Source organism: Cebus imitator, unplaced genomic scaffold (assembly GCF_001604975.1).
Source record: "Cebus imitator isolate Cc_AM_T3 unplaced genomic scaffold, Cebus_imitator-1.0 Scaffold149, whole genome shotgun sequence".
Lineage (NCBI taxonomy): Eukaryota > Metazoa > Chordata > Mammalia > Primates > Cebidae > Cebus > Cebus imitator.
In genome coordinates this window covers 1,633,731-1,652,605 of record NW_016107464.1, presented here as the reverse complement: position 1 = coordinate 1,652,605, position 18,875 = coordinate 1,633,731, and the positions used below count along the sequence as shown (strand labels likewise).

The 18,875-nt window shown below is 39.8% G+C and overlaps 1 protein-coding gene and 1 pseudogene across 16 annotated transcripts in view; one reads left to right on the top strand and one right to left on the bottom strand.

Annotated features, from left to right (window-relative positions):
• Positions 1–18,875, bottom strand: part of UNC13B (unc-13 homolog B) — a 239,416-nt gene that overhangs the window by 72,092 nt on the left and 148,449 nt on the right. The window lies entirely within an intron of this gene.
• On the top strand, positions 15,765–16,279 carry LOC108314234 (annotated as a pseudogene). Its single transcript, XR_001829390.2, has one exon. The product of XR_001829390.2 is annotated as a 40S ribosomal protein S24-like (transcript).

Below are 18,875 nucleotides of genomic sequence, written 5' to 3'. Positions count from 1 at the left end.
TGGCAGGCGCCTATAGTCTCAGCTACTTGAGAGGCTGAGGCAGGAGAATCACTTGAACCCAGGAGGAGGAGGTTGCAGTAAGCCAAGATCATACCAGTGCACACCAGTCTGGGCGACAAGAGTGAAACTCTGTCTCAAAAAACAAAACGACAACAATAAAACAAAAGGCCAAAGCAATTTTCTCAATCTGCCTTTTCATTCTCCAGTTTATTCTCCTGCCTCCAGCATAATAGCCCAATTAGAGTGCTTATTCTTCTTTGGGCCTGAAGTAAGAGGGCAGCCTTCAGCAACTCCTAAAGGTTAGAGTGAGTGACTAATATGTATCATAAGGGACATAGATAAAATGTACAAGAATGTGAGAGAGAAAAATATTTCCAGGATTAGAAGTGCTGGTTTGGATGAAAACCAGAGAAGGCTCTGCGAAGGGCATAATATGTGAGCTTGATCCAAAGAATGGATAATATTTGGGTATGTGGAAACTAAGAGGAAAAGATATTTAAGGCAAAGGATAGAGGATGAGAAAAGAGATAAAAGGGAGAAGAAGGAAGGTGTTGGAAAGAAAAGGATATTAACATTTACTGAATGCTAACAACACACCAGGCCCTGTTCTACATGTATCATATTTTTGAACCCTTATCCATCCACTGAGGCAGCTATGATATCCAGAGATGAAAAAATTAAGTTTCATTTCTTTCTTTCTTTTTTTTTTTTTTCCAGCAAGTCACAGGTCCTAGGACCTGGACTGAGGAACATTTCCAAGAAGAGAGAAAAAATTAAGTTTCTAAAAGGCTGGGTAACTTGCCTAAGCCACAGGTTACACAGGCAGTAAGTGATGGAGCCATACTTCTAACTCAGGCCTTGTTGAGACTATAATTTAATTACTAACAGAAAGAAAAATTAGTTTTTTTGAGGATAAACTTTCATTCACTCATTCACTTCTTTATTCACTCACTCACTCACTCATCTGCAAAGAGTTATATGCCTGCCAGGCATCAGGAATATAAAGTTAGAGATTGTCTCTATTCTGTATTTTAATCCTATTTTTCATTTAGCTTTTAAACTTTTTATTGAATTCTAATATGCATAATTATACACAAATCAAAAGCGTACTTTTACATCCATGTAAACAGAATCTAGATCAAGAAAACAATATAACTAGAACTCCAGAAGTCCCCTGTGCTCATATCTACTCACTACCAACTCCATCTTCCAAAGGTAATCACTATCCTGATGTCTGACACCACAGATTACTTTTGCCTGTTTTTGAACTTAATACTAAAAAGAATCATACAAAATATACTATTTTAAGAAATATGTAATCTTGAGGGCAAATGCTCACATAATTCCAGGACAATGTTATTAACATCAAAGTTGACTGTATATGAAGTGCTATAGAAAGATAAAAAATGGGGATAGCGTTGAATCTATAAATTACTTTGGGCAATATGGCCATTTTCACGGTGTTAATTCTTCCCAACCATGAGCATGGAATATTTTTCCATCTGTTTGTGTCCTCTCTTATTTCATTCAGCAGTGGTTTATAGTTCTCCTTGAAGGGGTCCTTTACATCCTTTGTTAGTTGTATTCCTAGGTATTTTATTCTCTTTGCAGCAATTATGAATGGGAAGTTCACTTTTCATTTGGCTCTCTGTTCGTCTGTTATTGGTGTATAGGAATGCTTGTGATTTCTGCACATTGATTTTGTATCCTGAGACTTTGCTGAATTTGCTTATCAGTTTCAGGATATTTTGGGCTGAGACGATGGACTCTTCTAAATACATAATCATGTCATCTGCAAATAGAGACAATTTGGCTTCCTCTCTTCACAGAACTGGAAAAAAACCACCTTAAACTTCATATGGAACCTAAAGAGAGCCTGCATAGCCAAAACGATCCTAAGCAAAAAGAACAAAGCTGGAGGCATCATGCTGCCTGACTCCAAACTATACTACAAGGCCACAGTAATCAAAACAGCATGGTACTGGTACCAAAACAGAGACACAGACCAATGGAACAGAACAGCGGCCTCAGAAGCAACACCACACATCTACAATTATCTGATCTTTGACAAACCTGAGAAAAACAAGCAATGAGGAAAGAATTCCCTGTTTAATAAATGGTTGGGAAAACTGGCTAGCAATGTGCAGAAAGAAGAAACTGGACCCCTTTCTGACACCTTACAGTAAAATTAACTCCAGATGGATTAAAGAGCTAAACATAAGACCTAACACCATAAAAACCCTACCAGAAAACCTAGGCAAAACCATTGAGGATATAGGCATAGGCAATGACTTCATGGCTAAAACACTAAAAGCAATGGCAACAAAAGCTGAAATAGACAAATGGGACCTAATTAAACTCCAGAGCTTCTGTATAGCAAAGGAAACAATCATTAGAGTGAACCAGCAACCAACAGAATGGGAAAAAATTTTTGCAATCTACCCATCTGACAAAGGGCTAATATCCAGAATCTACAAAGAACTAAAACAGATTTACAAGAAAAAAAATCAAACAAGCCTATTCAAAAGTGGGTGAAGGATATGAAAAGACACTTTACAAAAGAAGACATCTATGAGGCCAACAAACATATGAAAAAAATGCTCATCATCACTGGTCATTAGAGAAATGCAAATCAAAACCACATTGAGATACCATCTCACACCAGTTAGAATGGCGATCATTAAAAAATCTGGAGACAACAGATGCTGGAGAGAATGTGGAGAAACAGGAACACTTTTACACTGTTGGTGGAAGTGCAAATTAGTGCAACCATTGTGGAAGACAGTGTGGCGATTCCTCAAGGACATAGAAATAGAAATACCATTTGACCCAGCAATCCTATTACTGGGTATATACCCAAAGAATCATAAATTGTTCTATCATAAAGACACACGCACACATATGTTCATTGCAGCACTGTTTACAACAGCAAAGACCTGGAACCAACCCAAATGTCCATCAACAATAGACTGGATACAGACAATGTGGCACATATACACCACTGAATACTACACAGCCATAAAAAATGACGAGTTCATGTCCTTCATAGGGACATGGATGAATCTGGAAACCATCAGTTTCAGCAAACTGACACAGGAACAGAAAATCAAACACCACATGGTATCACTCATAGGCAGGTGTTGAACAATTAGAACATGTGGACACAAGGAGGGGAGCATCACAGACTGTGGTCAGTTACAGGGGACTAGGGGAGGGGCAGCAGTGGGGGGAGGGTGAGAGGGATAACATGGGGAGAAATACCAGATATAGGTGATGGGGGGAGGAAGGCAGCAAACCACCTTGCCGTGTATGTGCCTATACAACAATCCTGCATGATCTGTACATGTACCCCAGAACCTAAAGTACAATTAAAAAAAAAAAAAAAAAAAATCCTGCATGATCTGTACATGTACCCCAGAACCTAAAGTACAATTAAAAAAAAAAAAAAAAAAAAAAAAAAAAAAAAAATCTAACTTTGCCTGGGCACTTTAAGAAAGGCTTCAAGAATGCGACATCCAAGTTGAGCCCTCGGTATAAATGGTAGCCATGACTCACGCTGTTTTAGAGAGATAAATCTGGCAGTAATATATACAATGGCTTCTAAGAAAAATAAAAGCAAGGAATCTATTAGTAGACTAATACTATAGTCTAAGCAATAAAGAGAACCTGAACACAAAGGGAAACAGAGAAGAGACAGAGACGATAAAAGATACCACAAAGGGAAAAAAAAAAAAAAAAAAAAGAGCAAAATCTGGCAAAGGATCTAACTGGTAGGCGAGAGATAAGGAAGAATAAAAAGTGACACCATGATTTTTGAGTGGGTGACTAGTAGAATGATGGTGACTTTAATATAAATAGAGAACAAAGGAAGAGGAATAGGCTCAAGAGGGAAGTTTTAAACATTGGGAAATTATAGTGAAAATAATTAGTAGATAACTAGACAGGAAGAATAGAGCCTAAGGAAAAAGGGAAGATTTACATTTGAGAGCATCTGCTTACAAAGGCTAGTTGGGAGGCCAGGTACAATGGCTCATGCCTGTAATCCTAGCAATTTCGAAGGTGGAGCTGGGTGGATCACTTGAGGTCAGGAGTTGGAGACCAGCCAGGCCAACATGGTGAAACCCATCTCTACTAAAAATACAAAAAAAATTAGCCAGGTGTGGTGGCTCATGCCTGGAATCCTAGCTACTTGGGAGGCTAGGTAGGCAGAGGTTGCAGTGAGCCAAGATTGCACCATTGTACTCCAGCCTGGGCAAAAGCAAGACTCCTGTCTAAAAAACAAACAGACAAAAAAGACTAGTTAGAAGCCTACTGGCTACCTAGCACAGTAGGTAGGACCAAGCACATTACCTTCCATAGAGTAGTTGCTTAATTAAAGATTCTTGATTAGAGGCTGAAGAGATGCAGATTTGAGATTAAAAGGGATGCTTTAGGGAAGACTAGAAAGAAAAGAGGCAGGAGCTAAGGAAGGAAGAGAATTGGGAGAATCTAAGAATAACAGAATATAAGAAAATAGGAAACTACAAAGGTAGAGAGTTTTTAAAACATTACGGAATGCTGTACAGAAAGAATGAAGAAAAAGTGACAGAGAAAAAAGTATTTAATTACTTAACTGTTAATTAATTCTATCTCCCCATCTGTCCTATAAGCTCTTGGAGAATAGGAAAATGTCTTACAAATAGCCCCAACAGTACCCAGCAGTACTCGTTTATTCGGGGCTTGATTTAAAACTGAAAAATTCCCGGGCACAGTGCCACATGCCTGTAATATCAGCACTTTGGAAGGCCAAGGGCAGGGCAGATCACTTGAGGCCAGGAGTCTAAGACCAGCCTGGCCAACATGGTGAAACCCCATCTCTACTAAAAATACAAATTTAGCCAGGCTTGGTGATGCATGCCTGTAGTATCAACTACATGGGAGGCTAAGGCACAAGAATCACTTGAATCTGGAAGGCAGAAGTTGCAGTGAGCTGAGATCACGCCACTACACTCCAGCCTGGGTGACAGAGCGAGACCTTGTCTGAAAAAACAAAACAAAACAACAACAAAACAACACCACCACCACAAAAACTGAATAATTACTTTAGTTGCTTCCTTTTGGATAACTTTGGCAAAAGGATTTTTTCTCACAGAAGAACAGAGTTTATTCCCAGCCAGCAATGAATATTCTCATTGGATGGTCAAATAAGCGGCAAGAATCAGAGAAGGTGGTGGTAGAGAGTGAGAAAAGGTGCTTTGCTTATTACTTGGAAGAAAGTAATTTTGTACAGGAATCTGACTTATTCCATAAGAGTTACTAAATACCTCCCTTTATTGATACTATGCCCAGAAAATACCTACCAGTTGAAGCTAAGGCCTGCAGTCAGTATCTGATACCGTTTTCTAACTCTAGACAGGTTGATGATATATACATATTTTTTTGAGACAGAGTCTCACTCTGTTGCCAGGTGCTAGACTAGAGTGTAGTGGCGCAATCTTGGCTCACTGCAATCTCCACCTCCTGAGTTCAAGCAATTCTCCTGCCTCAGCCTCCCGAGTAGCTGGGACTACAGATGCGTGCCACCATGCCCAGCTAATTTTTTTGTATTTTTTAGTAGAGACAGGGTTTCACCATGTTGGCCAGGATGGTTTCGATCTCTTAACCTTGTGATTCGCCCGCCTCGGCCTCCCAAAGTGCTGGGATTACAGGTGAGAGCCACTGCGCCCAGCAAAGGTTGATGATATGGCATCCCTCGAAAATGTTCTGTGTGCTCCTCAGAAACCAGAGCCAAATCCACCCCTCCAAACAATCCACTGCCCCAATCCCAGTCCACATGTGATTTCCTATATTCACCAGGCTCAGTCACAGCCTAGAACCAGAAGTTTTATAGGCGCTCCACCACTGATGAACATCCAGATCCAGGCCATAAATGTGTCCAGAATATTTCAGAGGTAAAACAAACAAACAAAAAAATCATGCATTGTTCCTGACAAGTGCATGAAAGCTGCTGTTTAAAAATGTTCCCACAATGCACAGGTCAGCCTTTGGCTTCCATTGACTTCTTTCTCTTCTTTGGTGGTCCCAGAGAAGCACCAATTTACCAGATAGCCTCACTGGAGTCATTCACAGACAAGTTACCCCAGGAACCCTGTTACCACAGGAGAGACCTGGAGGCCCAGATCCTTGTAAATGCCTGAAATCCTATGGCATTGGCTCCTTGCCACATTAGCCAAAAAAGCAGCAGTGTCAATGGATCCCTATGCAGCAGCAAAGGTTTCAGCCATGGTCAGCAATGATCTTTGACGGGTCACTCAGTTGCCTCAGGCCTAGGCTAGAAAGGTCATGACAGAACACTGAAAGCCAACGGTTCTGGAAAGTACTAGGAGGCTGGCTAGAGACTCAAGCAAATGCTAGTAGAGCTCTGCACTCAAAAATGCATTTTTCTAAGATCTCTCCAAAACCCTGTGAGAGAGAACAAGTCACTATTCCGAATTTGTTAGTTCTTTCAGATTTTAAGGGTGAGCTAATATAAAAACTCAGTTCTTTCCATTTCTAACCATCCCAAAATTTTGTTCAGTAAACAGATACAAAAGATACAATATTGTGAATGGGCTCTTAGGCTCTGTGTCTACCAGTGTGGAAACCCCATTTCCCACCAAGTGGACCTCAGGAAACAGATTTATAGGCGAGAAACACTGAGGCTTCTGTGCCACCATCTTCCCTCATCTGCAATGGGAGGTATATTGGTTATCTAGGGCTACCAAAACAAAGTAGCACAGTCTGGGTGGCTTAACCAACAAAAATTTATTTTTGACCAGGCATGGTGGCTCATATCTGTAATCCCAGCACTCTGGGAGGCCAAGGCAAGCGGATCGCTTGAGCTTGGGAGTTTGAGACCAGCCTGGGCAACATAGTAAAACCCCATCTCTACAAAAAATACAAAAAAGTAGCTGGGCATAGTGGCATGTACCTGTGGTCCCAGCTACCTGGGAGGCTGGGATGGGAGGATCACTTGAGCCTGGGAGGTGGAGGCTGCAGTGAGCCAAGATCGTGCCACTGCACTCCAGCCTGGGCAACAGAGTGAGACCCTATCTCAAAAAAAAAAAAAATAATAATAATCTCATAATGCTGGATGTTAGAAATCCAAGATTAAGATACCAAGAAGGTTAATTTCTTCTGAGGCCTCTCTCCTTGGCTTGTCAATAGCCATCTTCGTCTTCGAATGGTCTTTCCTCTCTGCATCTGTGTCCTCATCTCTTCTTCTTACAAGAACATTAGTCATAATGGATTAAAGCCCACCCATATGACCTCAGTTTATATTAATTACCCACTTAAAGGCTCTATCTCCAAATAATGTCACATTCTAAGATACCTGGTGTTAAGACTTCAACATTATGAATTTTGGAGTGGGAGTGGGGACACAACTCAGCCCATGACAGGAGGAAAAGGTAAAATCAGGATCTCAGTGGTATCAGATATTTAAAAGGCAGGGGAGGAAAGGGGACAATTCAGAACCAGAAGTCAAGCACTCTGGTTTTTTCCTTTCCTTTGTAGGGAACCTTTGGAATAGAGTGGAAGGAGCATCTCAGCTGATGACTTTGGAGAATAAAAACTAGACCAGGCCGGGCACGATGGCTCACGCCTGTAATCCCAGCACTTTGGGAGGCCGAGGTGGCTGGATCACAAGGTCAAGAGATGAAGACCATCCTGGTCAACATGGTGAAACCCCGTCTCTACTAAAAATACAAAAAATTAGCTGGGCATGGTGGCGCGTGCCTGTAATCCCAGCTACTCAGGAGGCTGAGGCGGGAGAATTGCCTGAACCCAGGAGGTGGAGGTTGCGGTGAGCCGAGATCACGCCATTGCACTCCAGCCTGGGTAACAAGAGTGAAACTCCGTCTCAAAAAAAAAAACTAGACCAGTCTCAGCTTTCATCCCTACTCTGGGTTGCTGCCTAACAGACATGGAGAACAGAAGCAGGAGAACCACATGAATCCTTCTGGCAACTCTGCTCTGTTTGGTGTCAATAGAGGTGGGAGAGGTGGAGGGACTTTGCTCATGTTTAAAAGAAAACTTAGACCAGGAATGGTGGCTCATGCCTATAATCCTAGCACTTTGGGAGGTCGAGGTGGGAGGATCACCTGAGGTCAGGATTTCGAGACCAGCCTGGGCAACAGAGTAAAACCCCATCTGTACTCAAAATACAAAAAAAATTAGCCAGGCATAGTGGCATGAGCCTGTAGTTCCAGCTACCTGGAAGGCTGAGGCAGGAGAATTGCTTGAGCCTGGGAGACAGAGGTTGCAGTGAGCTGAGATCAAGCCACTGCACTCCAGCCTGAATGACAGAGCAAGAGTCCATCTCAAAAACAGAAAAAAGAAAAGAAAATTAAAAATGGTAAAGCTTTATTCTTCAATAAATCACTTTGTAATCCACTTAGCTTCATCTTTTGAATTCTTTTCTACCAGCCACTTTAGTTTTTACCTAAATGGTTGAACTCCAAGGACAGAGGTATATGTGTATATTAGAGAAACAGAAAAGGAGGGACTGAGACCATCATGTTCTGGAGCTGCCAGCTCCTGCTGGCAGCTCCAGAGAACATGCTTTTATGGCTGTGATGCTCCAGAACATGTTTTCACTGACTGTGATGGTTAATATTAGGTGTCAACCTGACTGAAGGGATGCCTAGATGGCTGGCAAAGTATTGTTTCTGGGTATTGTGAGGGTGTTGCCACAGAAGATAGAAATTTGAGTTGGTGGACTGGGCGACAAGACCCACCCTCAATGTGGGTAGGCACAATCCAATCGGTTGCCAATGCAGCTAGAACAAAGCAGGTGGAAGAAGGTGGAATAAATTTGCTTGCTGAGTGTTCTGGCTCTCTTTTTTCTTCCCATGTGGACATTTGCTTCCTCTCCTCCTGCCCTTGGACAGGTTCTTTGGCCTCTGGACTCTGGGACTTGCACCAGAGGAGAGGCTTCCTGGGGTCCTTCAGCTGCAGGCTGAAGGCTGCCCTGTCAGCTTCCCTGGTTTTGAGGCTTTTGGACTTGGACTGAGCCTCTATTGGCCCCTTTTTTTTTCCAGCTTGCAGACAGCTTATCATAGGACTTCATCTTGTAATCATCTAAGCCAATTTTCCTTAATAAACTCACTTTTATATACACATATATCCTATTGGTTCTGTCCTACTGGGGAACCCTGAGAATACACTGATTAACTAGGCAAGCTACTTCCATACCCTAGAAAAAACAGCTCCTCCTTATTGTTTCAGAGGCCTGGCTGCTGTGGCAAACTTTCCCAGAGACAGGCAAGAGAAAGAGGAGAAAGATTTCAGATTAGGGCATGATTTTAAACATGGCAAATTCAAAAGAGGTTTGAAAAAATTAAAAAGGAACAGGGCTGGGAGAAAATATTTGCAAATCTTATGCTTGATAAGAGACTTCTATCCAAAATATGTAAAGAACTCTTACAACTCAACAACAAAAAGACAAATAACCCAATTTAAAAATGGGCAGAGGATTTGAATAGACATTACGATAGTCCCCCCTTAGCCACTGTTTTGCTTTCTGTGGTTTCAGTTACCTGCTGTACAATACAATAAAATATTTTGAGAGGGAAAGAGATCATACCCACATACCTTTAATTATAGTATGTGGTTGTAATTGCTTTATTTTATTATTACTTATTGTTGTCCATCTCTTACTGTGCCTAATTTATGAATTAAACATTAGCCGGGCACAATGGTTCACACTTGTAATCCCAGTGCTCTGGGAGACCAAGGCATAAGGATCACTTGAGCCCAGGAGCTGAAGACTAGCCTGGGCAACATAGCTCTTATCACTACAAAAAATTAAAAAATAAAAACTTAGCCAGGTGTAGTGGTGCATGCCTATAGTCGAAGGTACTCAGGAGGCTGAGGTAGAAGGATTGCTTGAGCCCAGAATTCGAGGCTATAGTGAGCCACTGCACTCCCACCTAGAGGTCAGAGTGAAAGCCTGTCTCTAAAATTAATTAATAAACTTTATCATATGTATGTATAGGAAAAAACATAGTATAGATAGGGTTTGGTACTATCCATGGTTTCAGGTACCCATTTGGGGCCTGGGAATACACCCCTTATGTTTAAGAGGAGAGTACAAAACTCCAAAGAAGATATAAAAATGGCCAATAAACACATGAAAAGATACTCTACATCATTAGTTACTAAGAAAATGCAAATCAAAATCACAAGTTAGCACTTCACACCCACTAGGATGGCTATAATAAAAAAGATAGACAATAAGTGTTGGCAAAGATGGGGAGAAAATGAAACCCTCATACATTGCTGATGGAAAGGTAAAATAGCACAACCACTTTAAAAAAGAGTCTGGCAGTTTCTCAAAATGTTAAACAACATTACCATACGACCCAGCGGTTCCATTCCTAAGTGTACACCCAAAAAACCTGAAAACTTATGTTGACACAAAAACTTGTACATGAATGTTCCCAGCTGCATTATTCATAATAGCCAGAAGTACCAATCCATGCTATAACATGAATGAACCTTAAGAACATTATGCTAAATAAAAGAATCCAGACACAGTAGGCTACACATGATAGGAATCTATTTATATGAAATGTCCAGACAAATCTACAGAGATGGAAAGTAAATTAGTGGTTGCTACAGGCTGGCAGAAAAGGGGATAGGGAGTGACTGCGTAATGGGTATGGGATTTCCTTTTGAGGTAATGAAAATGTTCTAGAGACTATAATAAAAACCACTTAATATTATACTTTAAAATGGTGAGTCTTATGTTAATTATATCTCAATTTAAAAATATTTGTTACTAAAAATAAAGGAACAAGAATCTGTTGTCAAGCCACTGAGGGGAAATGGTATGAAAGTAGGACAGAATGACAAGGCTACAAGAGTACAACGGCAGTGTATCTTTGTCTCTATGTCACTTAGAGTAGTAAAAGGAAGTGGAGGAAAGCTGTGTGAGGAGAGGGAAGAGCCATGGGTAGCTGGTAAAAGATAAAATTTGGAAATTAAAAAAAAAATTCTTTTTCTCAACCAAAAGTGACAATAGGCAAGTGTGGGTATGGACTTCTCCTTTGCTAGAGATTTGTAGGCGAGAAAACTCACCTCATTTCTCTTCACAACTCAACTGCCCAGAATGCAAAAAGACAAGCTTTCTTACTCTACATCCTGTTCATTCATCCTGCCAACAGATATTTATGGAGTACTTTTTATGTACACAACAAGATAGCTACCTCATCCTTCTCTCCCTCTGAGGATAAGTGAAACTCCAGCTCCTCATTCTTCTACATCTTAGAAAGAATATCTTTGCTTTCTCTTATCTCTCAGGAGCCCAATCACATCTAGTGGGTTCAGGATTGATTTAAGCAGCCTGGGAACAAAATGCAGGACATAAAACAGGTTTCAGAGAGGTGATGTCTTTTGACTGGGGCAAGCTGAATTTGAGATGCTGATGGGACAAGCGAGTCTCCATGAAGTAGTTAGAAATATGGGTTTAGGGTCTGGGCTAGATAAGAGAGCAACCCACATATAGGTGATAGCTGACATAATAAATGATATTTCAAAAGAAAACTATACAGATTTATATCAAAAGAATATTGAGGAAAGAACTCTGGAAAGAACAACATTTAAGAAATGAGCAAACAAAGAAATCAGAAGAAAGAGACTGAAGACAGATTGAAGAGGAGAGTTGGAGATGGTTTCTTAGATGTTAAAACAGGAGGAACTGTTCAGAAGTGTAAAATACTGCAGAGAGGTCCAATAAGATAAAGACTGAAAAGCAACCACTAAGTTATCACTTAGGAGCTCACTGATGACCTTCACACATACAGTTTTAATGAAAGGACAATAGAGTCTCTGACACAGACTTTTCTCAAGTATACATCTTGGAAAACTAGTTCTATAGTATGTGACAGCAAAAGAGTGTTTTGTGGTCAAATAAGTCTGCAATAAGGCTGGGCATATTATATTCCCTTCTTAAAGAATCACAATAACCCTAAGTATATTCAAGTTTCTGAGAAGTCCTAAGATATAAAGCAATCTATTGGCTTTGAGCTCTGTTGAATTCTGTGTTTCCCAAATTTCTTTGACATAGAACCCTGTATCATATGATACCTATTAATGATCCTAGAAACTGGAGTCCTATGAAACATGCTTTGGAAAGTAGGGTTCTAAGATTACTGTTAAAAAGACAAGCTCTGAAGTTAAATAGATCTAGATTTGAATCCTGGTCCTAAATCTTACTAGCTGGGTGATCCTGAACAAGTTTCTATCATTCTAAACACTCAGTTTCTTAATCTATAAAGTGGGCCTAATAATGTAAGCCTAATTCACAGAATTATTGTTATGAATTCATTAGGTAATGCATGTAAAGATATAGTGCCTAGACATAGTAGTATTCAATAAATGTGGTTACTATAATGATATTATTATTATTATGGCAAGAGTTGAGATTAAAAAGAAGAACTGTGATGTAGGTACTAAAATTTTCAATGAATAAATGGGGAATTATGGGAAAGTTATAATCTAATTGCAACAAGGAAAGTGGCTGTAGAAACAGGTTAGGCAAGGATTTAGTAATGGCTTGGAAGTGGCAGAGGGAGCCAGAGAAAACCAAACCTCACTTCTGACGCAGTAATGCATGGGGCATATAAAAGGCATACCAAAGAAAGGCATACCTCTCTACCAAAGAGAGCTTCAGGGAACAGCCAAGTCCAGTCAAGGTCAGAAGGTAATATTGGTTCTGGTCTCAGATATCAGGTAAGGGCACTGCAGTTTCCCAGAGGACAAAAATGGTCTGTTGAGAACAAGAGTTGTCTCACAGTATTCAGAGGAGCAGCTAGGGCCAGGGAAGGTCTGTCTGGTTTGTGAAGCAGAAGTAAGGCCTATTCTTGGGTAGGGCTTACCATAAAGTTTGAAGAAGGGTGTAAAAAGCTGTGGCTAAGAAAATAATTGAAGTATTCAGGGTTATGTACAGGATTTGCATTGCAACTACATTAAAGCAACCTAAAGATCCATCAATAGGGGACAGAGTATACACATCCACAGAAACAAATACTACATAGCCATTTACAAAGCAGTAGCTCTATCTGTACTAACAGAAAAACTATGCAGCTGTTAATAGAGTATGAACTCTATTTATACTAATAAGGAAAAAAATCTCCAAAATAGAGCAGTAAATGAAAAAAGCTAGGTGTAGGATACTGTGTGTAATATACACATACAAGTTTTGGGGCACACACATGCTCATAAATGCATGGATTAACTCTGGACTGATTCACGAGACACAAATAACAATGAGATGGGGGGAAAAAGACTGGGGGGCCCCGGGAATCTGAAGTAGGGAAACTGTGCATCACATATTTATAAATATATATCTATATATATATCCTTTTCAATTTTATATTTTACATTTATTACTTATTCAAAACATTCTTCCATTTTTTAAGTGTTAGAATGGTAATGGCTAGGGAGAGAGATGAAAAATTGTGAGAAAAAGGAGAGATTGGAAATTAGTGGTCTCCATGAGGGCAAAGAGTTGAGAAGATAGGCAGACATGATCAGAAAAAATTCCAGCGTTTACGATTATAGAAAGAGTATTTCCCTAGTGCAGTTAAGTCTAAAATGTGGAGTTCTCAAAAGCCCTCTCCTTGAGCCTCATTATCTTTCCCCATGGGACCCATTTTTGAGGCTTCAATTATAGAACAAGAAGGAAGTCACTTTTCTTGTGAGGGAGTAACAAGTGAGAATGGAACTTTGCAGAAGAGTTTCAATTTGTTTTCTGTCTTAATGATCATCCCTAAGAAAATGCCGATCTATCTCTCAGGCTGGCAGCTGTAATCTTACCTCTCCTGAGACTACTCCATTTAAACCCAGGCCTCCTCATCTATTTACTCAGTTCTGTCCCTGCTTACCACAGCTCTCCTTCCTCAGCTTTCTTCAACAACCCAAGAGCTCCTGTCAAGCCTTCTTCCTGGCCTATCTCCATGCCTTCTCCTGCACTGTCCCTTCCACCTGGAACACCCACCCACCCGCTGCCACCGCAGTCTCCGTTTCTAGAGCTAAAGTCTCACCTCCTCCCCCAGATTCTTCTGCAGCTAAGCCAAATAAGGTACAGATTCATATCCACTCCCACCCACACTACCAACATTACTGCCTCATAAGCATTAGCAATGTCATCAAATACCTATTAAGTACATATGGCTGTGTACTCAGCCAGCCCAGAAGACACAGAGATGACTCTATATAACCTCTCCCCTCAAGTGGCTGACAATCTTATAGGAATACTGAAAGTGTAGCTAGGTTTCTATGGTATTCTCCAAGTCTCTTTGATGTAATATTAGCTGAAGAAGTATAAGTGACCTATAAACTTATAGAAATATTCAAATCACAAATAATTAAAGAAATGCAAATTTAACAATCGTATGTCAAACTGGCAAAAATTTTCTAAAATGACAATACTTAATGTTGGTACAGCACATTCAAATACTGAAAGTACAAACTGGAAAAACTTTTCTGAAAATAAATTAGGAAGTCTGTCAGAAGCCTTAAAATATACATATACCCCTCGGGCAAAGTGTGATGGCTCATACCAGTAATCCTGGCATTGTAGGAGGCCCAGACAGGATGATCACCTGAGGCCAAGAGTTTAAGACCAGCCTGGGCAACATAGCGAGACCTGATCTCTATTTTAAAAATAGAATTAAAATTAAAAATAAAATTTAAATTTAAAAAATTATACCCTTTAACTCAGTAATCTATTTTAAGTTAAGGAAACAATGAGAAATAAAAACAGATGTATGCATACTGATACTCATCACAGCATTATTCATAATAGTAACAGGAGGGGTCAGGTACGATGGCTCATGCTTGTAATCCCAGCATTTTGGGAAGCTGAGGCAGGAGAATTGCTTGAGCCCGGGAATTCAAGACCAGGCTGCACAACATAGGGAGACCCCATCTCTACAATATATAAATCAGTGGGCGTGGTGGCACACGCCTGTAGTCTCAGCTACTTGGGAGGCTGAGGTAGGAGGGTCACTTGAGCCCGGAGGGTCAAGGCTGCAGTGAGCTGTGATTGTACCACTGCACTCCAGCCTGGGCAAGACCCTGTCTCAAAAATGAAGAGAAAAGAAAAGAAACAAGAGGAATATTATGAAATATCTATATGACAGAATAATAATAATCTATTAATCATTAAATCATGTTTTCAAAAATATTCAATAACCCAGAATACAGCTCACAAAGCAAAGTGAGAAAAAAATGTTTAAATCCACACATATTATGATCTAAATTCAGTAAATTTATGTTAATATATATAAAGTTTATATAAGAAAACACAGCTAATGTTAATGGTTAATATTCTGCTATTACTGACTCTAAGTGTTGAGTCTTGGGAATACTTAAAAATAGTATTAATCAGAAGATAAAGAAGCACGTGGAGACTTCTGTAGAAATGATGCAGGGCATTTCTGGCTGGTTAAGAATCCACAAAAGGTTAGCTAAACATACTTTGCCAGATTCCAGACTAGGCTCTAGAATATCAGCCTTAAAAAGCTTAGCCTGACATTAAAGGATCTTATAAAAAGTACATAGAAAAGTAAGAAATAGCAGTAAACAAGTAACTCCTTTACATCATCATACATGCCAATCTAGAAAAAATATGCAGAGTCTCGAAACTTTACCCCAAAACTGACATCTTACTGGATGTGAACGAAAGATGTAAACGAAATGTTAGCTAAGTTAATTAAGAAAAAGAGTATTCTGCTCTTTTCCTCCCTGGCTGTGTAAGGATAGGCCGCCATCATGAACGACACAGTAACTATCCACACCAGAAAGTTCATGACCAACCGACTGCTTCAGAGGAAACAAATGGTCATTGATGTCCTTCACCCCGGGAAGGCAACAGTGCCTAAGACAGAAATTTGGGAAAAACTAGCCAAAATGTACAAGACCACACCGGATGTCATCTTTGTATCTGGATTCAGAACTCATTTTGGTGGTGGCAAGACGACTGGCTTTGGCATGATTTATGATTCCCTGGATTATGCAAAGAAAAATGAACCCAAACATAGACTTGCAAGACATGGCCTGTATGAGAAGAAAAAGACCTCAAGAAAGCAACGAAAGGAACGCAAGAACAGAATGAAGAAAGTCAGGGGGACTGCAAAGGCCAAACGTTGGCGCTGGCAAAAAGCCGAAGGAGTAAAGGTGCTGCAATGATGTTATCTATGGTCGTTGTGGATTTTTCACGAGAAGCTTAATAAACTAAAAACTTTCGTGTGTCTGGTTGTTTGAAAAAAAAAAAAAAAAGAAAGAAAGAAAAAGAGTATTCTAAGCATGGGAAAAAGCAAATATAAAGTATCTGAGAATTTTTGAAATATAAATAATTCTATATGTTAGAAGCATCTCACCTAAACAGGATAGCAAAAAGAGCCTAGCAGATAAGTGAAAATCCAAAATTTTGAGACATTACTGGTGGGTTAGGAGAGAGAAAATCACCCTAAGATATTACTAGTAGGGGTATAGATTGGTACACTCCCTATGGGAAGCATATACTTTTAGGGGTGGGGCAATAAAGCCATTGACAAATATCCTTCTCTATCTCTTTAGAACTATGTCATACTGCTCCACTTTAATTAAAACACAGCTAACATTCAGCAATCCCATTACTGGGTATATATTGAAATGAAAACAAATCATTCTACCAAAAAAGAGACATGCACTTGTATATTCATTGCAGCATTATTGGCAATAGCAAAGACATCGAATCAGCATAAATGCCCATCAACAGTGGATTACATAAAGAAAATGTGGTACATGTGCATCATGGAATACTATGCAGCAATAAAAATGAGTGAAATCATGTCCTTTGCAACAACATGGATGCAGTTGGAGGCCATAATTTTAAGCAAATTAATGCAGGAACAGAAAACCAAATATTGCATATTCTCACTTATAAATGTGAACTAGGGGCCGGGCCTATAATCTTGCCTATAATCCTAGCACTTTGGAAGTCTGAGGAAAGAGGACTGCTTGAGACCAAGAGTTCAAGACCAGTCTGGGCAACATAGTGAGACTCTATCTCTACCCAAAAAAAAATTATTTTTTAATTTGCTGGGCATAGTAGCACATGCCTGTGGTCCCAGATACATGGGAAGCTGAGATGAAGGGTTACTTGAGCCCAGGAGTTCAAGGCTGCAGTGAGCTGTGATCGTGCCAGGGTACTCCAGCCTGGGTGACAGAGTGAAACCCTATCTTGAAAAAAATAAAATTAAAAGAAATCTTAAAAAAAAAAAGAGTGACATCTAAACATTGGGTACTCATAAAGATAGGAACAATAGACACTGTGGACTACTAGAGGGAGAAGGGGGAAGAAGGCAGTGATTGAAAAACTACCTGAGTACTATGCTCGCTATGTGGGTGACAGGCTCTGTACCCCAAATCTCAGCATCATGCAAAATACCTATGTAACAAATCTGCACAAGTACCCCCTGTATCTAATTTTTTTTTTTTTTTTTTTTTTTGAGACAGGTTCTCACTCAGTCACCCAGGCTGGAGTGCAGTGGCATGATCTTGGCTCATTGCAACTTCCGTTTCCTGGGTTCAGGCAATTCTCCTTCTATGGCCTCCCAAGTAGCTGGGATTACAGGCATGTATCACCACACCCAGCTAATTTTTGTATTTTTGGTGGACACAGGGGTCTTACCATGTTGGCCAGGCTGGTCTCAAACTGCTGGAATTACAGGCATGTGCCATTGCACCCAGCCCTCTGTATCTAAAATAGTAATAGAAGTTGAAATTATTTTTTAAAAGTTAAGTTTGGTTTCATGATTGCCTTTAGCTAGGAAAATGTGAGCAAAAGTGACATATGTATTAATAACTTCTGGAAAGAAGTTTTAAAAGCCAAAGTACAATTTGCTATATTTTCCTTCACTTGTTATCTTTTCCTTCCCTTTACCATTGTGACTGGCAGTGTTCCAGGTGTTGGTTCCACCATCAGCCTGGATTGCAGAGAGAAGACAACTTTAAAGCAAAACTCCATGACATGGAGTACCAGCAAGAAACAAGCCTTTGTTATTTTAAGCCAAGGACAAATGGGGGTAAATTTGGTAATATTTATCAAAATTATAAATGCATATCCCCTTGGTATACTTGCACACATGCAAAATGACTTGTGTACAAGGTTACTCATTTGTAACAAGTTTAACAGCAAATGACTGGAAACAACCAAATGAACATCAACGAAGGACTAAATACGTGCAGAATGAATATTTCATTCAATGGAATATTACAGAGCTATAAAAAAAAGAATGAAAAACTTTCTTAGAGCTGATATGGAAGGATTTCCAAATAGAAAATCAAGATGTTCTCAGTTTGCATCATCTTTTGTATAAAAAGGGGTAAAAAAGTATTAGAATTTCATATTTGCTTGTACTTGCAGACAGATTTTCTAAAATGATAAATAAGAAACTAACAAAAAAAAAATTATCTTGAGTGGAAGGTGATGGAGTGATTAGGTAGAACTTCTAGTTACTCAAGGTGGGGGGCAAAAGAAATCCTTGGTGCTGTGCTTAACTTCTTTCTCTCCCATAACTTCAATCGGTACGTCACCAAATCTCATCTTAAGTGTAAATGGTACATTTCTGCCTCAATCTTAAACTGTTATCAGAACCCTCTTTAAATTCTGGCTTCTTATTCTCCTCTTGGACACTTTTAATCAGTTGCCAGTTACTTTACCTGTGTTAAGAATATCTTTACTGCCGGGCGCGGTGGCTCAAGCCTGTAATCCCAGCACTTTGGGAGGCCGAGGCGGGTGGATCACGAGGTCAAGAGATTGAGACCATCCTGGTCAACATGGTGAAACCCCGTCTCTACTAAAA